Here is a 6,000-nt window from a genome sequence, read left to right as displayed (position 1 = left end):
TGGGAACATGAGGAGTCTGATTAACAGCACAATTCTGATACTCAACAGAGAGTTCTCAGCCCCAAATGAAAGTTTGCTGCTTTACCTGGCTCCCCACTGCTCTGTGAGCTGGGCTGTGCCAATCCTGAGTCTCACCCACTGCTGTTAAGAGTGATAGTAAAAGATTTTAAAATCACAGAAAATTCGGGGAGCTAGAAAGAAATTTAGGCTTAGTAAGCCCTGGGAAAATGTTAAAAGTAGGCTCTGGAAAATGTTAGACCTTGCATTTGCTGTGTACTCAATATATGATAAATGATATAATTGTTAGATGTGATTAGATATAATTATTGTTTAAAGAATCATGAGAAAGTATGTTAGAGGTTTGGGATCATGAGAAATCCATGCTTGGATGAAATCAATGTATACAATAGAACAATGTAAGTTTATTAATTAATATGTAAGTTATGTAACGAGGGAATATAAAACATGTCCGTTCCAAAACAGATTTGGGTTTGTGTCCCCTGATACCCAGAGCTCTTAATAAAAGCACCTGCATATAATCATTCTGTGATTATGTGTTCCTGAACACTACCAAGAGGAACACAACTTGAGAATCATTCTCAAGCACAGCTGCTTGTCACCAAGTCTGTTCCCTGGGTGACATGGCTTTAAGAGAGCTGATACACCTCAAACATGTATATAAACAATGAACAGATGTAAGTAGGTTGTATTTTATGGAATATCTACCATGGTTTATCAGGGTCTGGGCACCAGTCACCCAGCAAGCTGATTTGGTTGAAATAGGGCAGAGTAATCACCAGCAGTGACCCACCACATGCAGGACTGCCTTCCTTCCACCTTAGCTGCAATGTGTGCTCAGAGGAGTGGCACATCCATGTGGAAGAGGTTTTACAGTGTCCTCTGTGAGCCAGAGAGAAGTTTGAGAAGAGGATCAATGTTTACCCCTGAAAGAATTTCCTACCAAGGTCATTGACATAGATAAACAAGAGAAACCTGAACTGCCTATTCCAATTAGCACTTTGTCTTTTCCTGACCAATGAGTTAAGTGTAAACATATGAGTTTTGTGAGAGTGTATAAAAAGCATGCATGCTAGAATAAAAATAGTTTGAAGCCTTCTGAAAATGGAGTGTTGCTTTGTATTGTGACTGTCTCAACTACGACACATCCCTACAGATCCTGCTCATTCCTGGTGCCCCCCATGCCCTGAGCACATCTCAATTCCTTGTTGGGCATCAGAGACCCTGCCCACCTGAGGAGGAGCTGCAGTGACCTGTCCCCACACAGAAGAACTTACACCTCTTACACCTCTGTCTGTGTAAGACACCTGAGCCTGCTCTCCAAGTTGGAGGTGTCCTACTGCAGCAGAGGCTGAGCAGCCCTGAGCTCTCTCCAGCCTCCCAGGGCTCACTAGCAGGGAGTGCAAGGGGATCCCTGTTGAAGAGGATATCTGCTCTATCCCATGACCATTACAGGCTCCACGTGGGGTACAAATAGGTCACTGAGACCTGAGAAGGCCAAAGGCTTCTTAGGCTTCATATAGAGATAGTAGAAATGTGCTTGTGCTTCTGTCTCCTATTACTGGCAGGGACACACAGGGACATTGTCATTTTCAGTATAGTTTCCCAATTGTAAGTTGTTTTTTTCTTCACTGACATGACATTTTTCACCACCTTGAGGTGATTTGTTCCCTAGAAGGTTTCACCACCTGAGTAGAAAACCATGCAGAGGCTGTGTGTCTGAGGAGAGTGGGATGATGACAAATGTCTTGGGTGTGAGGGTCTGGTGTTCCTTTGGACTCACCCAGTACAGCCATTCAGAGAGCCACACAGATCACAGAAGGGTTTGGGTTGAACAGACCTTTAAATCTCACCTAATCCATTCTCACTGACATGGGCAGGGACGCCATGCTATTTTATTTCCTTCAGTGTTATGATATTGTCAGAAATAACCCACAGAGGTGATGTTAGTGCTGTATCATACACATATTTCTGAAAAATCATGCCTGGCAACTCATAATGAAAAAAAAAAAAAAAGTTTGAACCACACCCCTAAATTCCTGTTATGGACAAGGAGAAATGCTTACCAGCATGCAGTTACCACTGAGAATATGTCCAGCCTGTAGTATAAGAATCTCCTGTACTCTGCCTGCCCTGCTGCTCCTCACCTGGTGGAGCTCCTTGCTGCTGTGATGTGATGCATTTTGCTGCCCCAATGAGCCCCACAGATCTCTGGCTCTGCCTGCAGGTCACTCTGCTCTTCAAGGACTGAAAGCAACCAAAGCCTGCTGCTTCTGCTGAGGACATTTCAGCTGATGTTCATGAGAAGCATTGCTATGGATTTGGTGCTCTGGAGGGACATGCTTTGGCAAGTGCCATGGAATTAACTGTCTGTTGATTGAATGAAGTGAAATAAAATATTTCACTGATAGCCATGGCTTCAGCTGCATGGGAGTGGCCACCTGGACACATCATCAGCCAGAAGGGACACTTGGAGACTTCCCCAGCCAGAAGGGACACCTTGGAGGGCTGTCTGTCTTAGGGAATCACAGACCATATAGCCTGAGAGTAGCTTCCAGGGGTAAAGACTACAAAAACCCATTCCTTTTCCTGCTGTTGCCCATACAAGCCATTCTTGTGTTTCCAGTTCATGAACTTGATGAGTCTGAGCAGGGAGGAGGGGGAAGTTCCCAGTGGCCAACACACAGCACCTGCAGGAATTTAGCCTTGCCCTCCCCAGCCTGACTAAAAAGTGCCTTCTCACTCCTTATCTCTCAGTTAACTACTGGGATGGGGGGAACAAAATGCACATCTTAGGCCCTGGCAGGGAGGGAGCAGCTGTCTGATCTCTGTCTCAAGAAGGAGCTATTTTCAGCACGACTGAATCCTTTCTCCTCCATGGGAATGTGCACCTTGACGACACTGCATTGCTGTGCAGCACAGTCTATCCAGAGATGGCTTCCAGCCTGCCTCCTGCCATTTATCTCTGCTGTGCTTTGCTTCTGTGAAGTTCACCCTGAAGAGATGGAAATAGAATGGACAGAATATTAATGGTTCCCAGGAAACATTGCAGTCTTTTTTTTTTTTTTTTTTTGCTTTGAGGTGCTTGCACTTCGTTCAAAAGATTCCTTCCTGGACAGATTTCTCCTCTCTGTACCTGGATAGAGGACACATGGCAAAATTTCTCCTGAAGTAATTTTTGGGGATCTAGAGAGTGAAACTACAGTGAAATCTGAATCATCCATTTCAGATTAGAGACTATTTCTTCGTAAGAAACCACTATACCAGTGTCATATAAATGGTACTTGGTGAAAGAGAAGAGCTGCATAAATTAAACTAAATCCAAAGCAGATGCTCAGTAACTTAGGCTGCTTTTCAGGGATCCTTATGACAGCTGACCAAACACTTCACTTTCCATGAGCTTTATGTCATACACTACATCAGGGAATGATGGGTTATTTGCCCAACCTTTTATTTGCACTTGCTCCTGTGTCCTCTTCCAGCCTCCACAAATGGTGTCTTTCCCCTGTAGACATTGAGAGTTCATACACTACCTGCATACACAATGCATGCTCTTACAGCTACCATTGCTTTAGCCCTATTTTCCTTCAAAAAGATATTAAAAAACAGCAACTCAAAACACTGAAAGAGAAGTTCTTGTTTTCTGTGTTCTTATTTCGTTAATGCAAAAGAGGAAAAAAGGAAATGGGTATGAATTTAGAGCTTTCAAATGAAAGTAGTTGACATTTTATTATTTTATCTTTTTTTAATAACTTAATCAGCAATATAAACATGGTAGTAAGGTTTGAATCTCTGTGATTCTACAATTTCCATTTAACATTGTGTTTTCTGTGTTAAGGATAGTGTGCAGCTGAGTACTGGTGAGGCAAAACCCTGAGGTGAACCTGGGACCCAATGACACACAAGTGCAAACCCCTGAACCTGGAGAGGAGCAAGCCCAGGCACCAGTAAATGCTGGGTGCTGACCAGGTGAAAAACAGCTTTGCACAAAAAGAACCTGGGGGTTCTGGGGGACAGCAAGTTGAACATGAGCCCACAATGTGTCATTTATGTGAAGAAGGTGAATGGTGTCTGCATTAGGAGTGCTGCAGAGAGAGGTAATCCCTGCCCTTAACTCAGCACTGAGCTCACCAGTATAAGAGAGAAACAGAGCTAATGGAGAGGGTCCAGAAAAGGGCCAGTGACATGAATGAGAGACTGGAGCATCTCCTAAGGGAAGGCTGACAGAGCAGAGACTGTTCAGTCTGGAGAAGAGAATAATCAGGTGAATCATATCCGTGGATATAAATACCTGGAGGTGCACAGAGGATGGAACCAGGTCCTTTTTATTGTTGCACAGTGACAAGACAAGAAGCAATGAGCACAATCTGGCACACAGATTTTCCTCTGTGAAAATCTGGGAATGTTTTTTTCCTGGAAGGGTGACTGAGCACTGGCACAAGTTTCCCAGAGCTATTGTGAAATCTCAATCCTTGGAGATATTCAAAAGCCATCCGGATGAAAGAATCTCTTTCATTGCTGTGTTCTACTTCACAACCCTCTTCTGAGATTTGGACCGTTTTCAAAAAAGGTTTTATGTTCTACCACTGGTCCATGGGGACCTACTGACACTAAATTTAATCCCCAAATCACTGGTAAGTGTCAATACTTGGAGACACCTCAACTCACTGACTGCTTCCCATTCAAACCAGACCTTCCCTCGGCTGCCTGCCCAGAGCTAGCTGGCTGTGTGCCTCACTCCTGCCTCTTGCACAGCTGGGGCCACATCCTGCACAGCACAACAGCAAAAACCCAAAGAGCTCTCTGGGTAGAATGGCTTTGTTGTTGGCCACTGGAAAGCAACGTCCCCAAAGTCAGGTGATCTAGCCCAGCACTCTCAGCTAAAAAATCACAGAATCATGGCTCTAGGTGGGATGGAGCATGGGGAAGTGCACTGCCTCACTCACAGGGCCTGACCTGCCCTTCCCATATTTTTCCCATTTTTAGTTTTCCCATATTTTTTCTTCTTAGAGTCATCTTGTGACATATCCTCATGCATCCCAAAATGTCTCAGGACATCAATCTTTCCAGTCTCTCACACCTGGTTATAGGAAAAGTCCCGGTTAGCCAGGACTGATTATAAATGATGGAGAGTGGCTGGGCAAATTCTTCCCACAGTTCCCTCAGTGGCCTCAGGTGAATTCTGTCTGGCCTCACAGATTTGTGGGTGTTTAAAATCAGGAGGTTGCTGACTAATTCCTCCTGGATTGCAGGGAATCCATTCTGCTCCTCTACCTAACAGCTAAAGGGGCTGAGTGCCCTTCATCAACCACTCCTTCTGTTGATGACTGAGGCAAAGAAGATGTGAAGTACCTCAGCCTAAATCTGACAGGATATCAATCAACTCACATGACTGTGCTCTGTCCCTAAAACAAGACCAGTCTCTCTCCAGTACGACCAGTTAATCCCCTTCCTTCCCCCCCCCTCCACCCCATCAGCATTGTCCAGGCATGTCTGCCACCCCCAGAGCTCTGGTGTACCCGTGGTATTTTGGATTAAGTGTGCAAGATATTTGTAATGAACTGGAAGTGCCCGATTGAGGATGTATCAGGTAGAGAGCATCTGGGACTGCATGCTGACATGATGTGTTTGTGCATACATCCAATTATTTGTGTAGGCATTACTGAAAAGAGGATTTTCCTGCCATTTGTAAGTAGGTGTGCTGGTTTCACTTGGAAGGCATTTCAAATCAGTTATTCTTCCTAGGGTTAAGGAGAAGTTAATTTGCCAGCAAAAGCAGGGAGCATCTTGCTCATTGGCACTAACCTGCAGACCAGGAGTTTCAGCAGGTATAACCCATCACAGGGTGCACAAAAACAGTTTTTAGAGAATCTCCCACTTATTTCCAATCTGGAGTGTGTGCAGAGAGGCACACAGGCACAGTGTGTGTGTATGTGTGTGTGTGTGCGCCCACTCTTCCTGATACCCCTAAAGCTGCCTCAC

The 6,000-nt window shown here is 44.7% G+C and overlaps 1 long non-coding RNA gene across 8 annotated transcripts in view; it reads right to left on the bottom strand.

The window, feature by feature from the left end:
• The window catches only part of LOC134428823 (uncharacterized), a 39,240-nt gene that overhangs the window by 12,645 nt on the left and 20,595 nt on the right, over positions 1-6,000 (bottom strand). For 5 of the 8 annotated variants that reach the window (XR_010030465.1, XR_010030467.1, XR_010030464.1 and 2 more), the window contains exons 10-11: positions 2,166-3,013; positions 86-141 (exon numbers count right to left, since the gene is read on the bottom strand). This is a non-coding gene — a long non-coding RNA (uncharacterized LOC134428823). Of the gene's footprint in view, positions 1-85; positions 142-2,165; positions 3,014-6,000 lie in introns of those variants that run through there. The other 3 variants (XR_010030463.1, XR_010030468.1, XR_010030469.1) reach the window with 2 other exon arrangements.

The sequence above is a fragment of the Melospiza melodia genome, chromosome 24 (genome assembly GCF_035770615.1).
Source record: "Melospiza melodia melodia isolate bMelMel2 chromosome 24, bMelMel2.pri, whole genome shotgun sequence".
NCBI classification, from domain to species: Eukaryota; Metazoa; Chordata; class Aves; order Passeriformes; family Passerellidae; genus Melospiza; species Melospiza melodia.
The sequence above is the reverse complement of the archived record's forward strand: the minus strand, read 5'-3'. Positions and strand labels throughout refer to the sequence as shown.